The sequence below is a fragment of the Erinaceus europaeus genome, chromosome 10, assembly GCF_950295315.1.
Source record: "Erinaceus europaeus chromosome 10, mEriEur2.1, whole genome shotgun sequence".
NCBI classification, from domain to species: Eukaryota; Metazoa; Chordata; class Mammalia; order Eulipotyphla; family Erinaceidae; genus Erinaceus; species Erinaceus europaeus.
The window spans coordinates 123495951-123508411 of record NC_080171.1 but is presented as its reverse complement, the minus strand read 5'-3'; the positions used below and the strand labels follow the sequence as shown (position 1 = coordinate 123508411).

The following is a 12461-nucleotide window of genomic DNA, read 5'->3' as shown; positions in this document are numbered from 1 at the left end:
CACAGGGCGCAAGGGTCCCGGTTTCCAGCCCCCGGCTCCCCACCTTCGGGGGGGGGGGGTCGCTTCAGAAGCAGGTCTGCAGGTGTCTTGTCTTTCCCCGTCTTCCCCATCTCTCTCAATTTCTCTCTGACCTAACGATGACAGCAATAACAACAATAACAGTAACAACAACAAAATAGAAAAAATGGCCACCAGGAGCCGTGCATTTGTAGTGCAGGCACCAAGCCCCAGCGATAACCCTGGTGGAAAAAGAGAGAGAGAGAGAGAGAGAGAGAGAATTGAACAGTGCTGCGGGTGTCTCTATTCTTCTCAATTTCTTTTTTTTTTCTCAATTTCTATCTCTATAAAAATATAGGGGTTGGGTGGTGGTACACCTGGTTGAGTGCACAAGGACCTGGGTTCGAGCCTCCCATCCCCCTGCAAGGGGGAAGCTTTGCAAGTGGTGAAGCAGGGCTGCAGGTGTCTGTCTATCTCTCCCTTCCCTCCTGATTCCTGACTGTCTCTATGCAGTAAATAAATTTAAATAAGCAAAAATATTAGGAAACTATAGAGTCCCAGAATGCTACACGGCAGCTACAGCACTGTTCTTACAGCCTGATCCCCAGCACCGCGTGTGCCTGAGTGACGCTCTGGCTATTATTAATTAATAAAGAGCTGGGTCTTTAAAGGGGCCGGGAGGCGGCGCACCTGGCTAAGCACACACACATTACAGTGTGCAAGGACCCGGGTTCAAGCCCCTGGTCCCCACCTGCAGGGGGGAAGCTTCACAAGTGGTGAAGCAGGGCTGCAGGTGTCTGTCTCTCTGTGTCTCTCCCTCTCTATCTCCCCCTCCCCTCTGAGTTCCTCTCTGTCTCTATCCAATAATAGATAAATAAATAATATTAAAAAAGAACAGTGTCTTTAAAAAGGTTACAGGGTCTGGGAGGTGGCACGGTGGTTATGACACTGAACTTGAGTATGACGTCCTGAGTTTGATCCCTGGCACCTCACATGCCCAAGTGGTGTTCTTGCTCTCTATCTTGAGTAAAAAAACAACAAAAAACAAAACAAATTAAGACCAGTCGATGTCACATACTTCGCACTCAACTTAGTCCTTTCTGAGACTCCCTTCTCTGACTTGAGCTGCGTTCCCACTAAGGAACGCCAAGCGGAGCGGTCCAGGAGTGTCCCAGAAGGTGGAGTGCAGGCCTTAGGAACCCGAGGCCCCAGGCCCCACCCGCCAGCACCTACCCCGTCTGCTGGAGCGGTGGCTCGGTGCTCCTGTCTCAGAAGTGAAATAAATCTAAAGAAAAACAGAAACAAAACAAAACAAAACAAAAGGCAGGAAGCTGCAGTTCTAAACGTGACATGTTCTCAACGCAACGTGGCCTTGCTCGGGCGCAGATCTTCTCTGAATAAATTCACCAAGTAAGTGAGTGTCAGGCGTGGGCCTTCATCTAACATGACGGACTGGCTTCTGTCTAGACGGGGAGACCTGGGCCCATGTTCAGACATTCACACAGGGGGAGTGACGTGCGGGCGTGAGAGCAGAGCTCTGAACACTCCATCTACGAGACACGCAGTGCAGGAGGGACGGGCGGCATGGAAGCACCAGCAAGGGCCCAGGCCCACTGACCCTGGACAGACTCGAGCCTCAGGACCAGACGGGAGCTGCTGCTGGCCCGGCTCTGTCACATGTAGCGCTGACGGACCAGCACACTCCTTGAGGTAACAGTGGAGAATATAAACAGAATAAACCCACGGGGCTGCGTCAAAGTAAAAGGCTTCTGCACAGCAGAAGAAACCGTCACCCAAAGACAGAGACCCCCCCACAGAATGGGAGAAGATCTTCACATGCCACACACCAGACAAGAGGCTAATAACCAAAACATATATGAGCTCACAAGACTCAACAACAAGAAAACAAATGACCCCATCCGAAATTGGGGGGTGGACATGGACAGAATATTCACCACAGAAGAGATCCGAAAGGCCGACAAACACATGAAAAACTGCTCCAGCCTACGGCCATACCACCCTGAACACACCCAATCTCATCTGATCTCAAACTGCTCCAAATCACTGATTGTCAGAGAAATGCAAATAAAGACAACATGCCACTTCACCCCTATGAGAATGTCACACATCAGAAAAGGTAACAGCAGCAAATGCTGGAGAGGCTGTGGGGTCAAAGGAACCCTCCTGCACTGCTGGTGGGAATGTCAATTGGCCCAACCTCTGTGGAGAACAGTCTGGAGAACTCTCAGAAGGCTAGAAATGGACCTAGCCTGTGACCCTGCAATTCCTCTCCTGGGGATAGATCCTAAGGAACCCAACACATCCATCCAAAAAGATCGGTGTACACATATGTTCTTGGCAGCACAATTTGTAATGGCCAAAATCTGGAAGCAACCCAGGTGTCCAACAACATGAGTGGCTGAACAAGTTGTGGTCTATATACACAGTGGAATACTACTCAGCTATCAAAAACGGTGACTTCACCTTTTTTACCCCATCTTGGATGGAGCTTGAAGGAATCATGTTAAGTGAGATCAGTCAGAAACAGAAGGATGAATATGGGACGATCTCACCCACAGTCAGAAGTTGAAAACCAAGATCGGGAGAGAAAACACTAAGCAGAACTTGGACTGGAGTTGGTGTCCTGCACCGAAGTCAAAGACTCTGGGGTGGGGGGGTTCAGGTCCTGGAACAGGATGGCAGAGGAGGACCTCATGGGGGTTGAATTGTTACGTGGAAAACAGGGAAATGTCATGCATGTACAAACTACTATCTTTTTCTGTCGAAAATTAATCCTCCAGTAAAGAAACAGAAAAAAAGAAAAGAGGGAATTGAAGCTTTCCTCCTGCAGGTGGGGACCAGGGGCTTGAACTCAGGTCCTTGTGCCCTGTAGTGTGTGCGCTTAACCAGGTGCACCAACCTGGCCCCAACATTTTAAATATTCTAAAGGGAACTTACTTCCATTCAGGCATTCTATGGTCAGCCTATCAGTTCCGCCTGTGGAAATTTCCAGACACTTGAAGACTCAGGGCTGATTCATGTGCCGCCTTCCTTCCACAGGGCAATGCGCCCACCGCAGCCGGGAGGCACCCAGCAGAGCTGCGGGAAGGACAGCCGATGAGGCTGACCATGGTGAAGAGTTCTGTAGTCCTGCCCAGAAGACGGAGCTCAAACTTGTGTCTGGCACCGAGAAGCGCAGACCAGCAAAACAGCTGACTTCAGAGAAAAGGAAATCTTGACAGAGCCGCGGGGGCCAGGTGGCGGCAGGCCCTGCTGGGGTCCCCTCCCCACCCCACCTGCAGGGCGGAGCTTCACGAGCAGCGAAGCCGGGCTTCAGGTGTCTCCCTTCCCCTCAATTTCTCTCTGTCCTATCAAATGAAGAGAAATGTGTATTTTTAAACAGAAGAAATAAAATAACCACACATGCTTGGTTCTGTGCGAGTTTATTTAATTAATCTATTTTGCCCCCCGAGTTATCTCTGGGACTTGGTGCTGGGATCACAAATGCACCGCTCCCGGCAGCCTTTTTCTTTTCTCTCTTTCTATTTTATCTGACAGGGTCGAGAAGAGCTGGGAGGGACAGACAGACACCTGCATGTCTTCCTGCAGGAGAGGATGGGGGCTCGGGCCTGGGTCCTTGCCAGTGTCTGTGTGTGCGCTTAACCAGGGGGCCGCCGCCCAGCCCTGTGTGTTATGTTCAGTCACGGAAACATCAGACAAAAAACGCGGAGAAAGCGGAAACGTGGTGACACAATTAGACTGGGAGGGAAGAAGGGAATGAGTCTGAGGAGGGCTATGTAAGAGCCGCATCTGCATTTCTGCACAGAAGGAAAGTCAGAGAATATCTCAACGTGAAAAACCAAGACGGGGTAGCTTAAGCATACAAGCATAGAGGTAAAAAAATAAGAGTTTAAAGAAGTTGCTCTAGGAAATTGGTGTTCATTATTTAACTCAGAGTACTACTTGCTTTATTTTATTTTATTTTTGCCTCCAGGGTTATAGCCGGGGCTCAGTGCCTGCACCATGAATCCACAGCTCCTGGAGGCCATTTTCCCCCCTTTTGTTGCCCTTGTTATTGTAGCCTTGTTGTGTTTATTATTGTTATTGTTGATGTCGTTCGTTGTTGGACAGGACAGAGAGAAATGGAGAGAGGAGGGAAGACAGAGAGGGGGAGAGAAAGACAGACACCTGCAGACCTGCTTCACCGCCTGTGAAGCGACTCCCCTGCAGGTGGGGAGCCAGTCGGGGGCTTGAACCGGGATCCTTACGCCGGTCCCTGCGCTTTGCGCCACGTGCGCTTAACCCGCTGCGCTGCCGCCCGACTCCCTACTACTTGCTTTCTAAAATGACGAACTCTATATATTTCAGCTCTCTATATGTCTTAGAGGACGCTGACAGGAGGGAATCATGTGCAGGATCGGGAGCTGTTACGGAGAGACAAGCTGACCAGGAGGCTCCTTTCCCGTCGCGCCCAGCCCAGCTGAACTGGGCTGTGTGTCATTAACGAGATGAAACAGATGAGCCAAGATAATCAAGTGGAGCAGGACTCCTATTAAGTTATCTTGCTCATTCACTTAAGGAGATGGCCGCGCATGAAAGGCCTTTCACAGCCTTTGGCAAAGACTTGAGGAAAGGGCTCCCCGGCACTTCCAGACCTTCCTGCACGCAGCCGGGGAGACAGCTCCGCTGGAAGGGGCAGGGTGGGCATCTGAGGCTCCCTGCTCCCACCACACGGGCTCCAGCTCCTCTCTCTCTCTCCCTCTCTCCGTGAACTGTATTTCCAGATGAAAAGAAAGAAAGTAGCATGACGGGAAGGCCATGAGATGTGTTTATGTCAGTCATCATGATAAGCGAGTAATTATCAGCTAGTGGAGAATAAGATTTCAGGAAGTTTTACGGCTTAGTGAAATACGTACACAAAATAAATGTCATAGATTATTTTAAAAAGATGTCACTTTAAGACCAGCATGGGGGGGGGGGTTCAGGCGGTGGCATAGTGGGTTAAGCGCATGTGGCGCAAAGCGCAAGGACTGGCGTTAGGATCCCGGTTCGAGCCCCCGGCTCCCCACCTGCAGGGGAGTCGCTTCACAGGCGGTGAAGCAGGTCTGCAGGTGTCTGTCTTTCTCTCCCCCTCTGTCTTCCCCTCCTCTCTCCATTTCTCTCTGTCCTATCCAACAACGAACAATATCAACTTGTGGCAATAATAATAACCACAACGAGGCTACAACAAGGGCAAAAAAAAAAAAAAAAAAGATCAGCGGGGGGGTATCAGGCCTTTGGGATCATTTGGTCGGAGGCAACTGCAGGCAGAACTCAGCAGTCCACGCAGCTGCGAGCTTTGCACAGCACCACTTGCACTAGTTGCTACCTTTCTCTACACGTGGGGACGGACGGGGACGGGGACAGTGACAGGGACAGACGGGGACAGCGAATGCAGACGCAGACCTCGACGCCGAAACATGTCTCAACACCGGGGGCGGGGGCCAGGCTGGAGGCCCGGCAGACCCCCCAGACCCCCCAGACGAGCTGTTCCCACGTGCTGGCACCAACTTCTGAAGCGGGAATGAGGCCTGGTCCACAAGGGACGGTCTACGGGACCAAGTGGCCCTTGGCAGAAAAAGGTTCCTCTCTCCCGCTTTGATGAAGGCTGTGACCTAGCTGATGATACACTGGTTTCGTTCAGGGTTTGCCTGATGATACATACCAGATGGCTGCCTTCTAGATACTAAGACAAGGCTCTCCACCACAGGCGGACAGACAAAATTCAAAAAGCAGAGAGCAGACCAATGGCAGAGTGCTAGACTTGAATGTATGAGCGTGTGCGGCGCACAGGACGTACACACTAACCGCTAACTTGTATTTTCCATTTGACACGAAGGGTAAAAGTTCTGGGTCAAGAAAGAAATTTCAAGCTAGCACAAGAGAATCTTTTTTTTAATCTGAAACATGAACTCCTCCTGGTGTCACGCTGAAGTCCTACGCAGGCACGTTCTCTCCAAGATGTTTCTCTTGACTCCTTTCTCAGCCCCTCTCTTCCCCAGCTGTAAGTTCTGCCTTAAAAGAAGTCGTACTTAGCTCTCTTAGAGTCGATTATGAACAGCAGGCATAGTCCCAGTGGCCCCTGCTCTCTGCCCTCTGCACGGGTGCCCCTAGTGCCAGTGGCAGAAGCTCCAAGTCTGCCCCCTCGCCCTGGACCCCTGGGCCACCAGTGCTCCTGGTTTCAGGGACGACCGTGGCGAATCTCTAGAACCAACCTGCGAGGAGGAGGTGGTGGTGGCGGCTTCACATCACAGGTGACGATGAGCAAACTGCACCGAAAGGGCGCTTGTGGATTGGGGCGCTGCTGAAGGTCTGTGGACATATTTGTTTATTGACAGCCGCATGCGGAAGCTGATGAGGAGGGGAGACGACGACAGTGACAGGACCTGAGTGATGGGAGCGGTGTGAGCTGCACCCCTATTATTTTAGAGATCACTATTAAATCACTCTGTCGGGGGGAAAACGAAGTGATAAATACCAAATCAGTTTATTCAATCATTAAAAAAAACATTAAAGCTCCATCAGAAAGGGTTTTCTTTCTTTCTCTTTGCCTGCAGGGTTACTGCTGGGGCTCGGTGCCTGCACTACGAATCCACTGCTCCTGGAGGCTATTTTTCCCCTTTTGTTGCCCTTGTTGTTTATCGTCATTGTTGTTATTATTATTGTTATCATGGTTGTTGGATAGGACAGAGAGAAATGGAGAGAGGAGGGGAAGACAGAGAGGGGGAGAGAAAGACAGACACCTGCAGACCTGCTTCACCGCCTGTGAAGTGACTCCCCTGCAGGTGGGAGCCGGGGGCTCGAACCGAGATCCTTATGCCGGTCCTTGCGCTTCACAATGTGCCTATCAGAAAGGATATTATTACTAGATGTAGCTATCAAATGATACCAGGAAGAAAGTACTAGCTGGGGCCAGGTGTTGGTGCACCTAGTTAAGCGCACACAACACAGTGCACAAGGACCCAGGTTCAAGCCCCTGGTCCCCACCTGCAGGGGGGAAGCTTCGTGAGTGGGTGAAGCAGGGATGCAGGTGTCTGTCTCTCCCTCCCATTTCGATTTCTGTCTCTACCCAATAATAAATAGCGCCAGTTCAGAAACCAAATCTGAGGCAGGGAACATAGCTCATCTGGGATGTGTCCTTGTGACAGGCACAAGGCTGCCAACTCAGCAAAAATGGGGGGGGGGGCTGTTCAAACTCAGATAGAGGATGTGAACTGGCAGCTCACAGTGTGAACGAGCTTCCTGTGAGGAGGAAGGGCCAGGAAGTCTGTCCTGCTCCAAGAGGCTGTAATGCCAGCTTCCTACGGTCCGGCCTCGTGGAGTGCGGGGTGGTAAAAGGCACCTCGCACGTCAGCAGCGCTCAGATTTACCAGGGGACAGAGACTGTTTGACGACTCTTAGCATTTGTTGTTGTTTTTTTTTGCAATGTGTCTGAGTCATGAGAGAGAGGCCTGGCGGAGTACTAGGCCGTCACCTAGCCGGAGCTAGAGGTCAGTCACCACCGGGCTGCCTCCTCCTAAAGGCTGCTGACAGCCTTCATCTCTGCTTCCCAAAGCGAACCGGTCATGTGCCTGGCTGAGCCCAGCCTGAGAGCACCACCGACCCAGAGCTCTGGGCTGCGTCTGCTCCAACCCAGAGCTCCAAGCTATGTCTGCTCCGACCCAGAGATCCAGGCTATGTCTGCTCCGACCCGGCCAGACGAGCAGACAGGACGGCATCTGCTCCCACGGTGCGAGAACACACTGACTGTGTGACTGGCATCGTTTACTCCTGGCTTCAGACAGAGAGGGAGAGGGGCGTGCGCAGGCAGCCAGGCAGCTCACCTGAAAGACTTCCCGCTTCATATCTCTGGCCTGTCTGTCTGTCTGTCTGTCTCTCTCTCTGAAGCAGTCCGCTTGGAACCGTGAGGCCCCAGTGGTGGAGAGAGGGAGAAGCCAAAAGGGACGGGGGTGGGCCCGTCTGGTGTTAGGGCTCGAACCCCGGCTCCCCACCTGCAGGGGAGTCGCTTCCCAGGCGGTGAAGCAGGTCTGCAGGTGTCTCTGTCTCTCTTCCTCTCTCTCCATTCCTCTCTGTCCTATCTAACAATGATGGCATCAGTAACAATAATTACAACGATAAAAACAACAAGGGCAACAAAAGGGAAAATAAATAAAATGAAATTTTTTAAAAGGAAGAGAATAGCCTCGCTGTATGAACCGCCACTCCCTTTCAGCCACACCCTCTTCAAAAATGAGGAGCTAGTACTGCACTTGAAGATTATGAATTAAAATGATTTCTGGCTCCCTTCCTGTTCCTTTTTTTGCCTTCAGGGTTATCTCTGGGGCTTGGCGCTGGTGCTAATAATCCACCGCTCCGGTGGCCATTCTTCCCTTTTTCTTTTCTTTTTTTTTTTAATTAGGACAAAGAGAAAATGAGAGGAGAAGGGAAAACAGAGGAGAAACACAGACACCTGCACAGACCCTTCCTCGTCGCTTATGAAGCGACCCCCCTGCAGGTGGGGAGGCTGCCAGAGGCTCGAACCAGGATCCTTGCGCTGGTCCTTGTGTTTTGCGCTATGTGCGAGGAACCTGGTGTGCCACCGCCCAGTCCCCTTTTTCCTCCTTCCTATTTCCTTCCTTCCTTCTTCCTTTTTCACGTAGTGCCAAGAATCACACCCAGAGCCTCACACACGAGAGAGAGGCGCTAACCCCTGAGCCACTTCCCTTTGTCTCTGGCTCCTTCCTTATTTTAAGACTAATGTTCAGTGCGCTCTAAATGGATACACAGCCCTTCAGAGACTGTGGAGGGAGAGGAGTCAGACTGCAGCCAGTGAGTCGAGACCGAGGAAGGTCAGGAGTTATCTGGGAGTGCCGCGCGGCTCCTATGGGGGCACGTTCTGGTTTTTCCTCATTCCCCCCAAATCCGCTGGAAACGAAGAGCACAGCCGTCCAGGCTCAGGATTCCCGAGCGGCCGTGTGCAGGGTGGCTGGTGTGAGCGCACGGAGGCCTCACGGGCTCGGCCTCCGGACTCCCAGCCCGTCACCCTGAAGGCCAGTCCCAGCAGGCAGGACAGCGCAGTGCCGAGCATGCCCTGCTGGTAGCTGTGCAGTTTGCTGACAGTCAAGTCACAAGGGCCGGGCGGTAGCACAGCGGGTTAAGTGCACGTGGCATAAAGCGCAGGGGCCGGCATTAAGGATCCTGGTTCGAGCCCCCCGGCTCCCCACCTGCAGGGGAGTCGCTTCACAGGCAGTGCAGCAGGTCTGCGGGTGTCTGTCTTTCTCTCCCCCTCTGTCTTCCCCTCCTCTCTCCATTTCTCTCTGTCCTATCCAACAACGACGACATCAGTAACAACAACAATAATAACCACAACAACAATAAAAAAAACAAGGCAACAAAAAGGGAAAATAAATAAATAAAAATTAAAAAAAGAAAGTCACAAGGGCCAAAGGGTTGGAATCCAAAATCCCTCCTCATGGCTACCAAAACCAAGACGCCTTTTTATTCAAGTATCTTATTACCAACATATAACCGACCTACTGATCACTGTCTTTAAAGTTTTGATTAACGGTACGTTCCTTAAGAGCCTACCCACTGGAGACTTCCTAGCACCCTGTGACCTGTTTCACCATGAAGACAAGACCACTAGTCAGGAAACCGGGGCTCGGCCAGACATGTAATGATCGACTTCAGCGAAGCAGGGAATGAGAGGTAAAAATAGGCTTTCAAAATACAGGCTCCAAACCACTTCCCAGCAAGACAGAGTCACTGAGGTGGGAACAGAGAGCGAAAGATTCGAATCAGGATGGGCTGGCTGAGTCAGAATCAAGGAAAAACTCCCAGGCTTAGAGCGGCCAGCCCTTCAGAAAACTCTCAAGCTGCCTGCTACGACGGCGACAAGGGGCCCAGCCGACGGGCGCAGACCAGTGTGCGAAGCAGGAGCTGCCCCGGGAGAGCCCAGCCGCCTCCAGAGCTCGCGCCCAGAACCCAGTGTCCCTCGCAGCTCGTTGGACCCTTCGCCACCCGCCCCACCGGGCCCGGGGCACTGCCAGGATGGCCCCGAAGCCAGGCCGCGTTCAGGGAGCTCAGGGAGCTCGCTCAGGCCCTGCCTTCATTGCCACACACTCTAGCCAGGTCCCGAGATGTCTGCCAGCTCCTGAGTTTGTCCTTCAAGGCCTCCCGGCCTGTCTGCTGCCCGGGGTTTGCACAGGCTGCTTCTCTCGGTGAGCTTTTCCGACAGAGACAGAGAGGAAAAGATGCTGCAGCGCACCGTCCTTCCTCCTGCTCCTCTCAAATGACAAGCTTCCCTCAAGCTCCTCGAGCTCCACAAGTGTTAAAATGAGCGCAAGGAACCGAGTAAGGATTCGGGTTCGAGCCCCCGGCTCCTCACCTGCAGGGGAGTCGCTTCCCAGGCGGTGAAGCAGGTCTGCAGGTGTCTGTCTTTCTCTCCCCTCTCTGTCTGCCCCTCCTCTCTCCATTTCTCTCTGTCCTATCCAACAACGATGACACCAATAACAACAACAATAACAATAACTAGAGCAATAAAACAAGGGCAACAAAAGGGCAACTAAAAAAAATCTTTCTAAGAAAGCAGGAGCCCTTCAAAGAACGACGTCGGTCATCCTGCGACGGATGCCGCCCCCAGAGCCGCTCATCGCCCCATCCCCCGGGCGTCGGGTCGGGCAGCCTCTGGGGAGCCTGAGGAGCAGGTGTCACCCGGCCCAAGCGCCCAGCCCCGGAACCTTCGGGCCGCTGCCCACCTGGCTGCCCACCTGGCTGCCCACCTGGCGGACACTGGCAGCTGGCAGCCTCGCACCCGGGCACCTGCCGCCCCGCCCCGCCGCGCTGAGGACAGAGGCAGGTCAGCGCCCTAACAGCCCCGCCCTGGGGGCCGGGGTCGGGGCCGGGGCCGGGGTGCCCAGCACCTGCCTGGGGGCGGGGGGGGGGCCGGGGGGCTGTGCACCGCCGCTGCCGACCCCGCGGAGACCTGCCTGCCCCCCCCCGCGCCCTCCCCCTCCCCATGTCCCCTGTCCCCCTTCCCCCTCCCCATGTCCCGTCCCTCTTCCCGTTCCCCTTCCCCTATCCCCCTCCCTCTCCCCCTCCCTCTCCCCCTCCCTCTCCCCTTCTCCCTCCCCCTCTCCCCGTCCCCTTCCCTGCCCCCCGTCCCCCTCCCTCTCCCCCGTCCCCCCTCCCCTTCCCTCTCCCCCTCCCCCGTCCCCTCCCTCTCCCCCGTCCCCCATCCCTCTCCCCCTCCCCCGTCCCCATCCCTCTCCCCTTCCCTCTCCCCCTCCCCCGTCCCCTCCCTCTCCTCCGTCCCCCCTCCCCCATCCCTCTCCCCTGTCCCCCTCCCCTTCCCTGTCCCCCTCCCCCGTCCCCTCCCTCTCCCCCTTCCCCGTCTCCCCCCCCCCCCCGCGCCCCGCAGAGCTGGAGGCCGAGGCCGGGCCTGTACCTGCGGCGGCGCCGGCGTCCTGTGCGTGCGGGCGGTGCGCAGTGCGCGGCGGGCGGCGGGCGGGCGGCGGGGGCGCGAGGGGGCCGGGGAGCCCGCCGCCTGCAGAGCCGCGGGGGCCGCAGCAGAGCCGGCCGGGCCGCCCTCATGAATGGGACGCGGCGGGCAGGCGCAGGCCCCGCCCCGACACGTGACGCCAGCCACGCCCACAGAGGGGCGGGGTCCGATCCTGGACACGCCCGTTGTGGGCGGGGCCGGCGCCCTCCCTCCGCCACGAGGCTTTGCCGTCCCCCCCCCCCAGGGCAGCCGCAAGGCGAGAGTTCCCTGGGACTGGGCTCAACTGTCACAGCAGCAAACAGGGTGCAAAAGCAAAAAGAAAAAGCATACAGCACGAATGTCCTGTGTTATCTTTATTATTTATTTATTTTACTATTATTATTGCTTTTATTTATTTTTTAATCCCAACACTGCTCAGCTCTGGCTTAGTTGGAGGGACTGAACCTGGGACTTTGGAGTCACAGGCATGAGAGTGTCTTTGCATAACCATCATGCTATCTACCATGCCCTGTCAGAATATATATCCTAACATATATACACATGTTGTTTATATTTAGATAAACATGTATATGTATACGTGTATATATTCTTAGGTAATATATGTATATTTTAAAATACTTTCTTTTTAAAAATTTTTTATTATCTTTATTTATTGGATAGATACAGTCAGAAATGGAAAAGAAAGGAGGAGCTAGAAAGCGAGTCAGACACACCTGCAGCCCTGCTCCACCACTCGCAAAGCTTTCCCCCTGCAGGTGGGGACCAGGGCTTCAAACCCGGGTCCCTGAGCACTGCGACATGTGTGCGCCACCACCCTGCCCCAAACATGAATGTTTCATGGCCAGGGTCGCATCTGTCTGCTTAGTCCCCCCCCCACCTGCCCTGGCAAACATCCTATTACAAATGCTCGTCTAAAAATAAATGTCTAAAAGGAGATGGAGTGCTG

The 12461-nt window shown here is 53.9% G+C and overlaps 1 protein-coding gene across 1 annotated transcript in view; it reads right to left on the bottom strand.

Annotated features, from left to right (window-relative positions):
* Positions 1-11612, bottom strand: part of LPIN2 (lipin 2) — a 75269-nt gene extending 63657 nt beyond the window's left edge. Inside the window, exon 1 of the mRNA XM_060200741.1 lies at positions 11462-11612. The gene's annotated coding sequence lies outside the window, so the exon portion shown is untranslated. The remainder of the gene's footprint in view (positions 1-11461) is intronic.
* Positions 11613-12461: the final 849 nt, after the last annotated feature.